The 18,921-nt window shown below is 33.7% G+C and overlaps 1 long non-coding RNA gene across 2 annotated transcripts in view; it reads right to left on the reverse strand.

Moving 5' to 3' along the window:
• The window catches only part of LOC111511366 (uncharacterized), a 21,476-nt gene continuing 2,555 nt past the window's right edge, over positions 1 to 18,921 (reverse strand). Inside the window, exons 1-3 of one of the 2 annotated variants that reach the window (XR_012464593.1) lie at positions 7,451 to 8,994; positions 5,539 to 6,474; positions 1 to 5,479 (exon numbers count right to left, since the gene is read on the reverse strand). This is a non-coding gene — a long non-coding RNA (uncharacterized lncRNA). Of the gene's footprint in view, positions 5,480 to 5,538; positions 6,475 to 7,450; positions 8,995 to 18,921 lie in introns of those variants that run through there. The other variant, XR_012464594.1, reaches the window with a different exon arrangement.

Raw genomic sequence — 18,921 nt, forward strand, 5'->3', positions numbered from 1 at the left:
TATCTTAAACAATTTGTTTTATTTAAATTTAAAGATAGGGAGCGGGAGTTTACATTGTCTAATCCCCTGAGATTCATCTATTTTTCAAATAAATATACACTTTATTGGAATGTGTCTGATGAGGATTTGTCTGTGCCTATTCATTACCATATAAACTTAAAAATAGAAGTTTTTTATACTATGATCATATCTTAACAAAACGTCGGAAAACAAATTAAGAGCCTATAAGGCGTTATTGTACCACTACAGTTCATCTTCTAATGCCTTGAAAACAATACCCTATATAGAACAACACATATTTAATTTTCTTTGATTTCCCCTGGTAAAGTGCTACCTGAAAATAAGAAGTTTCATAAGGATAATTCTAGCTGTTCAAGTGTATTATACTATAACAACGGACAAAATAGATTTCATTAACAGAGTAATTATTTCCACAAGAAGATATTTTGAATGATAAATGTTTTTTTACTGTTAAATACTGACTGAAATACTGGTGGATTCCTATCGAGATGAACTACTCTTTACCGATCTATATTGAATTCTAACCGGGCTATATCGACAACACTTGAACACGCCAGTTCGGCATTTCTAAGATAACCGCTGTAATCCACTTGGCTCCCACGGTTCGATGTGAGTAAGCTATACTCTTGCCGCTTATGGCCAACAAATTTTACTTTTTTTTGTCAACAGTGTTGTTTATTTTGACGACTCAAAAAGGGCGTTTGGAAATGAATAAGGGAACTATATATTTGAACTGGAGGAAGATGTTTTCATTCCCAAGAAATGAAAACTTTTTCAATATGCATTCTTATATTATATCCATTTTCAAGCATACATTTTCAGCGTAGAATGTTTTTTATAAGTATGATCTTAAAGAAACATTGAAAAATGGTAGATAGGTAGATATGTTTTTATTAGGAGATAACATTCATTATATTGAAAAATTTTGAGAATTGCTTTATAGAAAAAGAATAGAAAGGTGGTATAATATCAATACAGTTTTGAGTCAAGAAGGCTTCAGGTGGTTGTTCAATTTTTTCATCAGCACAAAAATATGAATCGATTAAAAATATTTTGAGATTCCTTCTAGCCAAATCAAAGTTGAGAGATACAAAACCGCTGAAATGGAGGAAAATAATCCAATACATTTCTTAGATCACTATCAAAATTAATAATACACATGATTTCACAATTTTTCTCAAATGATCTTGTACAGACAATCATACATAATTCCTTATTAGCAAAAGTATCAGCATTCGATAGGATTCTTCACAGACTATTAAATATTCAACTGTAGCAAAATTATTTTTACAGTGAACTTAGTTTCATCAAAGAAAATGCTATAAACAACGATAAAAAACTACGAAAACATGCCATAAACCATTTATAACCAACTTCAAAAAACGATAACAAGCGTCATAGAACATTGATATACTTTGGTGAACCATCAATTTTTCGCTCGGATAGTATCAAATAGATCAGGAGTATACGAGTTTGTTGATTCGTGGTTCTTGCCCTAACTTTATATGGACCGAAAATAAAAAATCTGTTCGTGAGGAATTGAATAGCAGAGTAGTTTTTTGTGAAAAAATAATTCCACATTTGCAAACCATTCTTTCGCGGCATCTTTTGAAATGCTTAGAAATCAATAGACTTGAAAATTAGGAATTATTACTGAATAACCAAATGATATTGAATAATTTCTTTTTATAAAAGCAATTTTCCAATATTTAAATTGGTAATTAGCTGTTATGTAAACTCAGCTAATTTCAGTTTATGTCCATTTAAATGGAAAAAAGTCATATAATTCAAATTGTTAATTTATACCAAGCACTGAATAGTTGAAACATAGCAAAACAAAAAAGAAAAGTCTTAGAATCATATTCCATATCGTTATCTATTATCAACTTTTTCACAATACAAGAATATCAATCGATTCATAATCAAAATGAATCTAATGATTCAACTTTGCGTAAATGATCGTAAAAGATCGTTTTTGCAAAACATTGACTGAAAAGACTATTGGCTGCAGTATCTCAAGTGAGTTTCGATAGTACCTAATAAGTAACAGTCACTCTGGTAACTGTTATTTATGAATAAAATTGAAATTTTTATATATTCTCTTTTTTTCACACAGTTGATCGTTGATTGTTGAAGTCTATCCAAAACCTTGGAGACATAAGTATTTTTGCTACACCAGAAAAAGATGGTATCGTCCGCAAACGTAATGAACTTCCCTGAATCGCCAGATCGTTCAGATATATCAAAAATGGATGAATACTGAGTCTTGAGGGCCAACTTAGAAGATATATTCATTCTGAGATAGTTTCATCTCTGTTTGAACACTCTAGGAAGTTATAGAAAAAATAAATCTTTTTTATTAATATATTTTTCAACTGCAGATACTTCGTTATCTAATTCATTTCCATATGCGTTGTGTAATAATACATTTCCATAAAAAAATCTTATATTTTAGAACTGTCTATCAGTCCATCACGAGAATCATGACGCAAGCAAACTCAAAGTGTCATTTTTGAAAAACAAAATATAAGCATCCATTGTCAACGAGACATACAAAATAAACATCTTTTAAAAATTATCTGATTTCTGAAGGTTCTGGTTGAATTCTTTCTATCAACCGAAAATTCAAACCAACTAAAATATTAGGCAGAAAATAAATAAACACCTCATTGTGTGATTTGGAAACTAATATGAAATCCTCTGAGCAGAAAGAAAATAACAAAGACGAAGGCTAAAATTAGGCTGGGTGTATACGAACTGCACGATCAAATGATTTTCTTTATTCATTTGTTCTGAATGTTTTTCACTATTTCATTAGTAAGTTTTTCAACACTAATGATACAATTTCTCAAGCAACAAAGATTTTCATTCTCGCTTGAGAGACCACGTGTCGCGGTTTTTATAAAACTCTTCTAGTGAACATTTTATAGTAAATTGTATCAGTTAGTATTAATACGGATTTCCATCAAGCTCTCATCAATATTAGTTTATGATTGTTTCCGCCAAATAAGAAAATTTTATAGAATATTGTATGTGGTTCTTCAAAATGATAAATTTTTCATTTATGAACTGATTCAAATAAATTGATCTCAAATCGATGAGCCGTTTTTGAGATTAGCGCGCACAGATAAACAGACAGATATTTTGAAAATGATTGTTTTGGATTCTGTTACATAAATAAAGCTTTTCTCAAATATCCTCATGTAGAAAAAGGGGCCGATTACACTTATATAATAATAATAATAATAGTACACACTACTAGGTTTTAAAGATTGTCAAACTATTATAATAGACTAGATTGCCGCCCCGGCTCCGCAGGGGTACAATGCTGATACTAAATATCAATCAATTGATGGATGTAGGATGTAGCCGTATACCTAAATATCAATTCACACACCGGAAATTTAAGGGCATGGAGAAGCAGTGATGAAGAGGTAATTTTGCTATGTAAACGCGCACCTTTCACCCCCAGGACGCCCCAGTTAGAATATTTGAAAATGCTTTCTTAGTACACATGTAAGATTCATGAAGCACCTATTTATCAAATTTAAGCTTCCTAGGACTTACCAGAACGGAGAAACAGAGATGAATGAGTGAGTGTTAAGTGGATGACTTTCGCATTTTTAAGTATAGATAAAAGATAGATTGGGGCTTCAGGCTTGCTTTTCACTGTTCACAATTTTTGAAGGAATTGCAACGATGAATCTTACTGATTAATTGTATAACCGGAAATTTGAGATAACAAAAACTCCGAATATTTATGTTTAGTGTTAATAACACCTAGATGTGTTATTTTCATTTTCTCAGTACTACTAATTAAAAATTCAAACATCATAAAGAAATTTTAGCAACTCATTGAATGGACATGTAATAAACCGATTATCAATTTCCATATCAGAAAAACTTAACTGTCTATTAAAGAAGGAGTATAAAAGTTAATTTGTTGTTCTTATCCAAGATTTTTATTCGGCCAAACATAGAGAACCTTTTCTCAAAGAAGAAAAGAACATAGGAATAGTTTCTTGAATGTGAAAACCAAATTCACATTTGCAAACTATCATTTGGTTTATGGTTTTGTGAACTATTCAGTGAAAATCTTACAATGAAGGGTAATTTGAATATATTTTTAGAAATTCAATTTCAAATGCCAATGATTTTATACATTTTCATTCTTTAACAATGTATTTTGGCAAGTCTGATTAATGCCAGAACGTTTTTGACATCGAATCATTCAGTTGCCATGTATAAAACAAAACTGTAATTATAATTGCGACAATAAAAATTGTCGCATCTAATTACAGGCAATGAAAGTTGTGACGCGTAAAGCTGCTGTTAAAATCCTCGCAGTGCAGTTGACACCAGCCCACTACGAATGCGGCGTGTTTACACTGAAAGCTGAAAAGGTTTACACACCTGTTCGTTAATTGGTGTGGTCTACATCTACACAGCACCTTGTGCGTTCGACACCCGCTCATGACTTATCTGCGTTATAAAATTAGATTAGCCATAATTTTCGGATAAAACGCTTTAGCAGGTTTTTGCTAGGACTGAAGCATGTGTTTGCCTTTCGTTTCAGGTCCTTATGGCCGACTGGGACCGGGGAATTTTAATTAACGAGAGGAGTTGTCACTGACATTTCTGGGACATCGATGCCAAGGGCGGATTTGTTGAATATTCATGCCGGTTTATATAATGATATTGGGGATTACGTAATTCTTTCTGGAAGTGCGCGATAAAATTAAGCCTATTATGAACGCTTGTTTGGCATTGTTTTGTATTCGTTTTTTTAATTTTAATTAGACAGCATGCCCAAGCTAAACTGAACGCTCAAAACAAAGTTGAAGACTTTCATTCACAAAAGCATTGCAATTTATGTTTTTCAAAACGTTCAAAATGATTTTCACTGTTCAAGTCTTTACTGCATTAGGATTTTCATCCTCTCTCGATATTCGAGAATTCAGTTTTGTTAACGAAGTTATGAATTATGTATATTTCCTTGAGCAGCGGAGCAATGACTATTTTTCATGTAGCTGTTCAATAGGCGTACATAGTTGAGTCGGTTGAAAGGAGAAACATGTAGTATTTATTTTGAGCATTCAATGTTGGTGTTTGATTTGATGTAAAAAATCTCAAAAGATTTTCAATGAGGAAATATTTTTTAATTGAATACGCAAAATTGTTTTACGTTTGAATTTCGATTTAAATTTCAAATAATTTAAATAAAAAGCACAGCTGACCTGATTAAATCAGACATACCTGGAAAAGAAGGATGACGTCATGATTTGATTCGATGTAATAATAATGCTTCAATTCAATAGCTACAATTCACTTCTGCAATTTACTGTCGAAGAATAGGAAGCTTACCTCTCACTATCCTCTAAGGAGAACTGACAACAATCACCACGTGGTATATACCAAACCCGGAACTGCCGGAAGTTTCTTCATTAGCAGTCGTGCCCTGAAAATTAAATAAAAACAGAGTTCCTACATACCTTCGTGTTTATAACAAACATATACCCGGGTTTTTGAAATATATCTAGAGCAACAAACATTAAGGTTATTCTTATGCAGTCAACTGAACAAACGTTAAGTTGCAAAATTAGTTACTATGTTTATATGAATTAGAAAGTAGACTGCAATTCTACTGAATAATATTCAAATAGCGCCAGTCCTGGACCAGTCTACGAAATATTTTTCTATAAATTTTATCGCATTCTATATTTGTTGTTCATTATTCAAAAGATATTGCCTGCGCTCAGTGTTGAATGAAAACATGTATTTGTTTGTGCATGTAAACATATTTAATTGCGAGGTGACGGCGCCATTCAATTCAGAAAATTTGTAGATTTAATTATTATTTATATTCATATAAAAATGGAAACTGTTGTTGGATGAAAGAAAACAAGTTGAGGTTCGTTAAATGTATTCTTGATTCATTTCGGAATGTTTATTTTCTTATGAGTAAGTATTTCTCCTCGATACAATTTTCAGACATGTCTTGATCTCTGTTAGAGTATTATTGGTACATGGGATGTTTCTTGCGCGTTTGGGGCTTAGTTCACGGGATGGACCTTGTACTAGTTAACAATCTTTCTCTTAGACGAAGATTTCATACATGCAGTTGGGCCGAGTTTAAATTAATCGAGTCGTAGTTTTCGTTGGAGCGCCCTGTACACATCTAATTCTGAACCCTTATCGGCGTTCTTCATAACTAGAACATTGAAACTGAGTTTGATCTTCAAGAGGACACGTGTCGAAGTGTTAAAATAACGTTTTGGTGTTGGGAAAAATTCCAGTAATATGCATTCAGGAATAGGTACATAAAACGCCGATAATGGTTTATAATTTAATGTATTTAGAACGAATAGTAAAATTCTCGTATATTTTCCTGAAAGCTCTAAAACAAAACAATGACGATGCTACATTTTTTGTCCGTAGACTGGTGGCGTTTCCCTAAAACAAAGAAAAATATGAGAAGAAAGTTATCAGGGAAATTTAGAGAGGTTCTTCGTAAATACTCGAATATTCAAAAATATGAAGACACAAAATTTAAAGTTTTTCCATATGATTCAAAATGCACTGATAGATTGATCAGAATTTTCCAAAAATTGAACATGAAAAACTGCTCGTTCTCTTGAATGATTTATGGAAAATCCGGAAAACAGAAAAAAAATTACGAAATAAGCTGTGAAAATTGCGACAAAAAGTATGATATCGAACTCAGCGGACCATTATAATTCGTTAAAAGAGATATGTTTCACATTTTCGGTTTTATACAGTCTAGTGTTACTAGAGAGAACGGCTACAGAAAAAGTGAGAAATGCTTGAAATTATTGGGAGCGGCACATGACAACAGGTTTCTAGAGGTTTTTGAGAGTTTATAAATGGGTTGTTTGGATTGTGCTCGTTTACTATCTTACCTAATAATTACAGGTAGAAAAGAGGGTAATATTAAGTATCATGAGTGGTTATCATTACCGTACAATAACAAAATAACACAAAATAATTAATGATTCATTCTGTAGATTCATTTAACGCCAGAGGTTCCGATTTTACCTACAAGTAACACGATATGGGCTAGAATATAGCTAAAACAAATTGTTTAGTGTACGAAAATGAAAAATTTGGCATTGTGTCTGATTTTTTACTATTATTTTGAATGTTACGTGCTGGGATACAGCTCAATTCGCTCGAAATCCCACGACTGGGATATTTCAGGAACAGACTTTTATCAAACAAAACAAACTGAGTTGATTCTCCAGCTATTTCTGAAGTTGGATTGAATGAAACATGGAAATTACGTATATCACATATCAATGGGATCTCAACTTTGCTAATTATAGTTTGGCAAACGGGTCCTTGATTACTTAAAATGCATGTTGACGTGCCGACACAGCCTAGAACATGACTCATGAAATATTACACCTACCTTCAAAGGAACAATGCTGCAACTACTTGTGACGACGAAGAATGTGTAAGGATAATGTTTCCGAATGCAGAAATGTGAAGGCGTAATTCCATGTTAACTGGAACGACTTAACAGACAATATTGTGTTACAGTGAAATTATACGCGATAGTCACGTTCACACAGGTTGTAATAAACGGAATGTATCCTGTCCGGATCCGGAAATTCTTGTTGATCGGCGAAAATGAGAATGTTCAGTGAGAATCTCACAATGAATTGTTACTTGAATATGGGAAGAGATTTCGAAACTTTCATATTTAAACCTGTAATTTTTTATGGTGATGCACAATCACTAAAATAAACCCTTAGGGCACTGAAAATACTTGTTAAAACTAATAACCATATTTTTCTATCAATTTAAAATATTTTCATAATAATAAATAGGTATGCTTATTTAAGATATTAAGTATAAATCTGATGAATTTTCGTCGAATTTTATAAAAAAAAAGTTCTACAATTTCTCCAACTAAATTATCTAATTTCCACATGTAGTTACTGTTTTTTGATTTCAAGTTTATCGTGTTCCTCAACAGGTACACTTTTAGGTACACTGAAGATGGTTCTGGTGATTTCATAGCTTCATTTCTTCTCTCAATCTTGAATTTATATATCGATGAATTTAAAATTCCCGTCATTTTCAAACATTTTTCCTTCCTTTTCAATGGTAGGTATATGAAATATTTTGATGTATGCATGAGAGTGTTATATACATCAAGAATAATAATCTTTTCGTTAACGGAAAAAGCACATTTGCAAGGGCTTTATCATTAGGTCATCCGTATAATTTAATTCTCGAACAATATCGAGTATCTCGAGATCCAAAAGAGGTGATCAACAGTAGTAGACCCCCGATAACACTGAATACGGCACTCCTTTCATGGGATTTCCTCCTCATTTGCAGTGGATTGATTCGCAATATTCTGTTAAATATTTCTAGAGGCCCAAATGCAACCTTGATGGTCTTCATAGATTATTTATGGTTTGTCAGGTGAATCATTACCTGTGATTGTGATATTTCAGAGAATTTGAAATAAACACATATTTTGCATCAAAAAGGTTAGAACCAATTCCTGAAGATTTGGTACTATTTGGCCTGAACTAAAATCCAGGGACACGAATAGCCTTCAGAAAATACATATTACTTGTATGATAAAGTTATGGTTTACGCAAAAAGACCATATTAGAAGTGCATTCCGAAGTTCTTTATGGTCAAACCTGAACTATATAATGATCCAGTTTATCTGACATCTGAATTGCTATAAAGATTTGATGTACATCGTCTATCCATAATGTTCTCTGCTAAATATTGTATTCCCTCGCATAAAACTGTGCTCTTCCAATAGTTTAATAATTGAAATTCTGTTTTATTTTATATTATTTCAGTAATTTGCATTATCTGGAATAACTTCCAATGTATGTGTTTTTGTTCAATTTTCGATATTTTCACGTATGTCTCTTGATTTATCAGTAATTTAGGTGGTTGCATGGAAGAGCAGCAATTTAAATGCTGAGCAGCAATTTAAATGCTGAGTATAACTGTAAGTGTAAAAGCTGCTCTGAAAATAAAAGACGCATTACTATTATTAGTATTATCCGTCGTGGTATTAGGAGGCAAATAAGTTGTTTCCGGCAGAAAATTGTCAATTCCAACTATGCGAAAAGAAGAATAATTGTGTTTATGTGAAATTTGTTCCTCGCGTTTCCCGACTTGTGACTAATTCTGCTGGAGTATGCCAGCAGCTATAACAATACTCCCAAGTCGGCCTGGCATACACAAACACGATGTGAAGCTGGCGTCAGGCTGGCGCATTCGATGCCGACATCACAGATGGAACAGATCCGTGAACTGGCCACTGATGGTTTCCGAGAATCCGGCTCTTGGAGTCTTGCAGTCGCACAATCTGTGTAACTACTTCTCTTTCGTATTTATTTGTATCATACTTCGAGTTAATACTAATAACCATCTACTTTTATGATGACATTTATGAAATCAAGAATATCCTAGTACCATAGTACATTTTTACTAAGACAATGGGTTGAAATGGTTTAAATTTATAAAGATCTACATAATTTTTTAACCTTTTCCTACACCACTCTTAAATGCTCGACCTGTCTAAGTTGTATCTATATGTTAACTGAAAAATTCAACTGTGACTTATGCAAATAGAATATGTTTTATGTTGATCCTACCAAATAAGACAATTCTTATTTAAGGTCATGGTTACTTTCTTATAAATATAAATATACCTACACCATCTTCAAAAGTGACTAATTGAAAAATGCATTTTTCACAAAACGACGATAAAATTTCACAGATAAAGCATTTGATTATTCATTTGCCTTCTTGTAGAAAAAACATATTTCTCGCTTCAGTTGTGTATGTGAGTATTATCTGCAACTCTTGTAAATTCCACTTTTTTTCACTAATTCCAAATAACTACGCTCTAAAAATCTATAAAAATCGATTCAGCAATAAAAAAATACAACTTGTAATGCACTGTTTGGAACCTTCGGTGTAGTAATGAATACTAGTGTAGCTGTATCCCAACACCAAACCGTTATTTTTAACACCTCGACACGTGTTTCGATCACCAAGTGATCATCTTCAAGAGGAAGATAATCACTTGTTTTGTGTTGGGATAAAACTCCAGTAATATTCTTTAAAAAATTACAACTCAAAAACAAAACACAAGTAGTCAACATGCCGATTTGTCAAATTCAAACGCCTTATAACTCAAAAAGTGTACAACTATTATTGGCGCAACTTACTAAGAGTAGGGACAGAATTGACTCCCGTTTATTACATATAGCTTCCTAATTCTAGTTATTACAATTTCAACCGATTTTTCAACAGTACTTTCAGTAGTGAACATTGATTTACATCTTTGAAACCTCTTTTTTTTAAATATCTGTTTTCATATGCAACCCTGTACAGTCTGCAACGAGACCCTTGCTACCATATGCGGCAAAGTGGCGGAACAAAACAAGAATAGTATTTATTTGTAAAGTCGTGGAAAACGGAAACGTCGAGAAAACAATTGGTAGATTCGTCCAGATGTGACTGTTACGCCTACTACTATTCCGAAGAATTCCAGATGTGCACTTGACTCTTCTGTTTAGGTTAACTATTAGATTACAGCATAACATCTGGAGACGGAGTGATATCCGTACCGCACTGTTAGACAGCTCCAGCGGCCAGTGATGCCAACTCTACGTATGTTTTCGTAGATCTAGGTATTTTTACGTAGATCTAAGTACTTCAAATCTTTCTCGATAACCTACCACTTTCAATCAGAGAAAGTATTTTCTTTCGAATACACAAGTCATCAAAACACCATAAAACTGATGGGGTTGAATAGAGTCATTCTATTTTGATCTAAACAAAGTTTAGGGGCAGTTCTTTCATTAAATTGAACGGGTTGTATTTTTAGGTATGATTAATTTTTGTATCAGGATGTAGTAATAGAGAGTCAAAAACTTTCTTTCCCAAAAGTTCTTTCATATTACTTCCGCTAATGCCCGCTACATAAGTCTTTCATTTTAAAAACACAGAACACAATGAATTATTCAACTAGCGGTCTGTGCCTCGTCCTACGTCATAGTTCTGAGTTCAATTCATTCAGCGACTCCATGTCGATAGCAATTACAAAAAGTAGATTCATAAACAAAATAGTAACTCAACCTAACTGTCCTTGTTGTATGTGACTTACAGCCATTTGAAAAATTCAACATTACATCAGTCACTTGTCTCCGTCTAACCTGTCTTTTCATCATATCAGTTATGGAGAGTGTTTTCAAGTCTAATTGAAAATAGTCTAAAGAACCGAAACCGGAACAAATAATTAACTTAGTAGAAATTAGACAAAAGTTATTTTGAATATTACTGGGGTTTTTCCCAACACCAAACCGTTATTTTAACACCTCGATCACCAAGTGATCATCTTCAAGAGGAAGATGATCATTATTACACCAAAGGTTCCAAACAGTGCATCACAAAAGTGATTTTCTTTATTCTATTTTCAATATGAATTTCTATAAAATAAATAGGTCATGAGTACATGTATTTTTTCTGGTTGGCTACGCTCTGTAGTTGATGATTAGTATCGTCTATTTCTGAATTTTATCTGTTTGCATTTTTTATGGAGTACACGATTTTATTGAGTTGGCTGTTTCTTGAATTAATCATTAGTGTCAGTTGTCATATATAGCGAATGTTAATTTTCAAGTTTCATTAGATGTTTTCATGTTATTTATTTTCTCAATAACATGACAACAGATTTTGACCGTTTTACTATTATGGTCTAAGTATTTTTTTAAATTTGAGTTGGCAACAGTGCCTACGGCTCTGCGACCTCCCCCGCATAGCGTTCTCGGCCAACTGTAATCCAGTTTGGGATAATTTTACAGTTTTACCACATGGTCCGGAAGGGTAAAATGAGATTAGGCGACAAGTGTATTTGCTGCGTTGTCTGTTTTTTAAGCTGAAGATTTATGAGTCTTATCATAACAGGATATGTACGGTGCAGATCGGAAATATCCTCAGCAGTAACAATCAGGATGTGACTGTTACTTGTAAAACATTATATATTTGAGTCCGGGGGGTTATTTTTGAAGGCTTAGAAGGGCCACAAATTGTTTTGAAAATGCATTTTTTTTCATATTATGTGGTAAATATCCCAAAAAAAAGCTCGATGAAAAACTCTGGTTTCCTCTACGTTTCTTGTTTGATTATTGAGAAGTAGAAAGCCAAAAATCTAATTTTTCCCAAAAAAGTGTTTGCAAGAAAAATCAATAATTTTTAATACCGCATATCATAGTTTATTTAAATTTTCTTTTGGTTTGAAAAATGTATTACCTGCGATAAACCTAGCCGTCCACTGGTCGATATTCATAGAATAGTCGTAGGTATAAATTTCATGAAAACTCAACAGCAGGAAAAAAAACAATTGTCACGTTGACAAATGAATAGCCAGGCTGATTCACGGATTTTTCACGTAACCCCTCACCTGCTGCATTTCGTAAGATGAACACGACGTAAAATAAATATTTGTCAAATTTGTTTGCGACAGTCATTAGTTTTATGCTCTAGAAAATGAATGGCGGCGCAAGTGGACATGCTTAATAGCTATCTCATAACTTTTTTGGTTTCCATTTTGTACAACAAGGTGTTTTATTATTAATAATAACGAACGTTGCATTCCTTGCGTGAGAATAAACAAGAGTCTGTGAATGTGTGGGAGTGCTTGACGACTGCGTGTACCAACTGCACTGAATATGTATCAAGTACCTATGTTTCAATAATCTGGCACCGGAGTAAATGTATTTATTCATCAGGTGCAGAAAACCGGTCCAAATCAGCTAAAAAAACGGCCTCTATAGAGAGGTCAGGTTTAGAGTTAACAAAATCAAGAAGAGTGTTGCAGTTCTGGTGTTTGGGAGTAATGTTTGTTTCGGAATTATTATACGCCAGATATTTCAGTTCTACCTTTCATTTAAAATGATTTCAGATCGGAATGGGACACCTTGTTTTCCGACCTCAAGCATCGTTACTTCAACCCTCAAGAAGTGAGGTGAACCACTCCGAAATAGAGCCATTCGAATAGCATAAATATGCTACAGACTCTACTAAAAACGGTTTCGTACATTCTGGAGCATTTCTGGTGTAATTAGGCGATGTTTATTTATTATTCGTTGTGTTAAATCCTCTAATGAAACAGGTTAAATTGCATAAATTCTAATTTTCAAATACCCCCACAGGAAGAAGTCTAGGGAAGACAGGTCTGGTGAACATGAGGACTATTAGATAGAACTTTGCCTATCAGTATAACGACCAAGGACATATTGATCTGATTATTGCCGAACAGGCAGAGTATATTGAAGAAGAGCGCAATCTTGTTGAAGTATCGAATGAGCCTGCAGATGATTTGTCAATAAAGGTTCAATTGTTCAATTCTGAGAATGAAGGCCAACGACACGATCACCAAAAATACCAACCCATACTTTTATTGGGAGGATGCTGCGATCTATCTCATGAAATATCTGTGGAATCTAATCAGTCCAATATCGACAATTTATTGAATTGGAACTATTCAATTATTTTTGAAAAATCATCAATTTTTAATTTGTATCAGTATAGCTTAGAATCTTTCCTATCTTTGATTCCTAACATGCCAATACTTGAATTGAAAGGGTTATATTTTTAGGAGTGATTAATTTTTGGGAAAGAACGTATTTGGCTTTCTACTACTCCATCTGATACAAAAAAAAAGGGGGATGAGAGAATCTTCCAAAGAAAGGAAGGAAGTAATCAATTTGAAAATAAGTAACTCTGTACATGGATGTGTAGATCATGCAAATACTTATTCGATATTGAATAGACTGGGGCCTAGTATAGTACTCTGGGACATACCAAATGTAACTGTTCAAGGAGTGCTCAAAATCCCATGTATGTCAACTTGTGGCTCTCGATCGGACAAATAACTTTTGATAAGATCGAACGCATTTCCTCGAATTCCATGATTTTTCAATTTATTCAATGGTTTTTCATGACAAACTGTACGATAAGCCCACAGAAACAGCAATCATTGATATTCATTATGTCTAAAGCCTCATAAATGCCAAATGGTACCTACATGACATCCTCGTTATAGAGTAACAAGATTTTAGAAATGTTGGATAATAGGAAAACGGGTCGGTAGCGTATCGCTGAAAAAGCTAACGGTTATGCCAAAGATTGAGTTTGCGAAGTGTTACTCTCCAATCCTCATTGGAAGAAGCGCTAGTACAAGAGAATCTTTCCATAGGGGTATGGTGCCTTTTCATGCTCACTTCGGTGGGTTATACATTAAATAAGATTTCAAAGTCTACCGTGGGAGCAGTCCGTTCAGCACCTTACTCGTATGTCGTGGGGTCACGGAACGAACAATCACATGTGTGCGCGGTGCCAAGCCGATCCAAGGCAAAGTTCCCGAGTGGCGCCGGTGTTATGTCGCCACCGACGCTACTCTGAGAGCGCCAACTTCTCCGAAGCACACCTGGCACCACGTCCAACCTACAATCTCAGACTAGCCATAGTCACACTCTAATAAACGCCCACGCCTTCCGATAATCCAACATTGAATTATTGTAGCGCTCGATCCGATCGCCAATAGCAGCTTAACCGTTCCCCCGAGAGAATATCATAAATAAAGGAATGAAAATTGATATGGAACGCGGTTGTTCTATTTTTGTTGAAGTCAGAATGAGAGCTCAGCAAGTTTCGAATTCCTGGGGCTTTTACTCCAGAATTCGAGTGGTGGTCAACGATAATATTAAACAGAAAAAACAGTTCCCTATAAGTATTTCATTTTTCGATTCTTTGGTGTACTACCGGGTATTACAATTAACGGCATAGTGAAATGGACGTTTTAGTATATCCTGGAACTTCTACGTGTTCATAGTTGGTGCCAGGGGAATCAGATTCAAACACAACATGCATATGGAACAATAGTAGGTAACTCGTTTTCCTTTGAACCAGTTACTCATCACAAAGTTATTCAGATCGTAACAAATCTCAAAAACTCAAATTATGTTGTGCTCCACTGCATTCTCACAAAACTCATAGTATTGCTCTTTAGATTGCGGAATCACTGTCCAATATTATAAACGCACATCTGTCCAAACAGGCGAATTTCCAGACGAATTCAAACTCGGGAAGATAACGTCCTTTTTCGAAAAGAGCGATCCTCTTGATATGGAAAATTATAGGCAGATCACGGTACCAAGCGTAATGAGTAAAATAGTGGAAAGAGCCATGTATAACAGATTGATATGATGCTGTGTCAGTGGCTATTCATAGTAGCAAGAAATAGTATTAAATGATGAAATAATTAAGCTCTATGAAAGATTCAATGATTGGTGTCTTGCTAACAGATTGATAGTGAACAACACTAAGGCCGTTTTTATGTAATACTCCATTAATAATAATAATACGACACCGAAAATCAAAATTAATGGTGAAATTAAAGATCATAACACAAAACTCTACACGAACAGGAACCATGAATTTTTGATGAATTTGAGGTAATTATTGTCATCCTAAAGATGTTTTCGAGTTGCTAGAGAAGAGGAACATGGTAAAAGAAAGTTAGTTTGGTTAAAAGGCTGTCATAACAACTAGATAATTTTTCGATTGCAATAAGTTATACAGTGCAGGCATAAATACTCCACTCCTCCCTCGTAGCATTTGAAGGGAACAAGATAGCAAAGTCAGAAAAAGCTCACCTGAAACGGTATCATTTTAAATTTTATCTTTCGTATCCTTCGTACATTTCAATTATATAACCGGAACCCATTCAAGACGCTATAAAACAACCGAGTGAAAGCTACCACCTGATAAGCTAAACTCAAGATTTTATGTAATCTTTAAAACTGATACGAGACCGTTCATTGATAAACTGTTCCTTAAGGACAAAGTTAACATTCTGTCATTTACATAGGCCAATAAAGACAGACAATTGGAAAGGACGAATGCCGCTGCCCAAGAAAAACGAAGTTAATAGTACAGCGGAGCATTCCTAAAAATGTATAAAATAACGAGCTAACTGACCACGGAGGCTATCAGGATATCTATTCTAATTGATAATAAAAAACCCTATTGACATTTTTCTGTACTAATGGTCAGTCATTTTCTGTGAAAATGTTTCAATAGAACACTTTATTCTCAATTTGTACAAGTGATTGAAATAAACATTTGTTCTAGTGCAAAGGTGAAAGATCATCCAAAAAATCACCCATTTTCCAGAAAATACACCACGCTATTCTTAATTAGAGGTCCAAAATACAGGAAAAAAAACTTTGTCAAGTAACCTTATTTGTAACCGTCAAAGAGGACCCTTCTATTACTCCAAGAGATGTGTTGAATTTTTCAAGTTTTTCATCGCAAATTTCACTTCAGAGGAAAAAATGTGCGTTGACTAAAAAAAATCGAAATCCCTCTAAAATAAAGCGCAATTTTTGCCTTTGACAAGAAACATAAAAAAATGAGTTTTCGTAAATATTTTTATGGTAATTTAGCAAGGTTTTTGTTCGACCATCCGTAAAAAACGTCATTAAGTTTTTTTGTTCGCCATTCTTCGATGCATTGATTAGAATATATTTCATACTTGCACCCCTCCTTGATCGTATTTTTAAACTTTTATAGGAGTTCACCGCTGTACTATAGTCCTCGGCAACTATTAGACTGGCGCCAACGAGACAACCAATCTATTCTAGAATTTGTGAACACAGCGTGGTACCACACAGGTACTAGACCTGCATCCTCATTCGAAAATAATGGGTTTTTCTCACCGACATTCATATTCCGCATCTTTCCATCTCTCTTCTTGTCACTTTTTCGAATCTGGCCCTCTACCACTTGACGTTTTGTAAGGTGCCTTATGGGACACTCAATATTTCACTTGTTATTATATTTCGTTATTTATGACTGTCTGGCAGCATTCTTTCGGGATTTTCATTAGTTTTGTTTTGATAGGACGGCTTTTCGTTGCTCTATTCTGATGCTAATGTGTTTTGTGCTGAATTCGGGAAAGTTGGCATAAATCGTGACTTGAAGAGGTCGACAGGTGTGAAATACTTGAAATTAACGGCCTTTCTTCCCGCTGGGAACTCAAGTGCTTCTTACTGTGTCGTTATTGTAGTCGATATTGAACAATGGAGTAATGACAGTCCTTACATTCTCTTTTGTATTTTGAACAAATAGTCCTAGATGAAGCACAAAGCTTGAATATGTTCTTAAATATTCTCTTTCTTTCTTTTTGTTTTATTTTCGCCTTTCACAAACTAAAAAGAAAACGTAATGGGGAAATTTGTATAATACAACTAATCAGGACTGATTACTTCAACGCAATTGTTTTGATTATAATTCTTTTATGTATTTTTAAACAACCAAAATTACCAAAATGTAAAGGGTCATTTTCAGTGGGTTTTATTTATTTTTTCGCTTATTCGTCTGAGGCTCATCAAAAATTCAGGATTGACAAGTAATTTTTCTCTGGTTCCCTTAATATATTCATAACATCAATATTTTTCCCATATAATAAATAAAACATGCGGTTTTACGATTATCATCAATATGATTTTTGAAAAACTCTGAGGAAAAATTAAATATTTGAGACAAGTACGCATATTTTCAAACCTATTAGTAAGGACCAAATAAATATATTTTTGGAGTATAATTAACTTCAGTATAAGGTATCAGTTTCCAGTTTGGAACAGAAATAAGAAAATATTTTATTTATATTCAATAATAATAATGTTACTTACACGGAACACTGGACATGGACATGGAACACTGGACTTACTGGACATCCGATGTTTCGGCTTAAGACACTTGTCCTATCGCCTCCTCAGAACCAAATCTAGTTTGGAATACAAACTGAATAAAGAAAAGTGTTTTTGTATAATTCGTTGTTCATATAAAATAATTTTTCTTTCGTTTAATTCAAAGTTTATATGAAAGTAGATGTTTCGAGACGAGTAGCTTATTCCGAAACATCAGATGCCCAAAAATTATTCTCTCTTAAAAATTTACAATTTAAATAATCTTATATATTATTAGAAGCAACCAAAATATTTTTGAAAATATTGTAATTTGACGTTTATTATATTTAATGCATATATTGAGAGATAACAGATCAATATTCATAGTATTTGGAAGTTTTGACTAAAATAAATAAACGCCTATTATGAATAATTACTGAAATTCAAATTCAAATCAATACATTAATAATTGAAATGAATCAATTCGTGTATCTTATGATGAAATGAATATTACTCAAATCAAGAAAATACATTTAAAATGAAGCAAAATACCAAGTATAGACAATTCTTTTTTCCTGTGTAGGTACTATACCAGCAAATGGAAGACAAAAGAATAGTGATGAACCTGAAAAATCCACAGTAATTTAAAGTGCAATATCAGATTCAAGATAAAACTACTTACAAAACGAACATTGATTTGTATTGGTCAAATATTATGTAATAGCGTGTTTTTTCAACTAGAATGGATTTTACAATTCCCAACTCTGCAATCCCCACTAATTGAGTAAGGATTTCTCTCTTCCACTATAGGAAGTTCATACATATTTACGAATATTTCCAATTGTTAACAATAATTTATAGAATCCGAACAGGACAAAAGTTCTTCAACAAATTACAAAAACGTTACAGAACTGATGTGAGATAAGAATACAGACGATAACACATAAACGACATTGTGCTTCCGAATTTTCGAACATTGTTTTCGTAGACAAGGCAGATACAGATGGAATTTCAGGCGACCGACCAGTTTACCATAATAATATGGCTGGCGATAATTTTAGTGAGCATTGTCATATTTTTAAGGCTAAGTAGCTGGTCACTTCCTCTTTTCGCAGAAGCCATTACAGTTTTATAG

Source organism: Leptinotarsa decemlineata, unplaced genomic scaffold (genome assembly GCF_025532065.1).
Source record: "Leptinotarsa decemlineata unplaced genomic scaffold, Ldec_3_MD MMD2_tig00000010_RagTag_RagTag, whole genome shotgun sequence".
NCBI classification, from domain to species: Eukaryota; Metazoa; Arthropoda; class Insecta; order Coleoptera; family Chrysomelidae; genus Leptinotarsa; species Leptinotarsa decemlineata.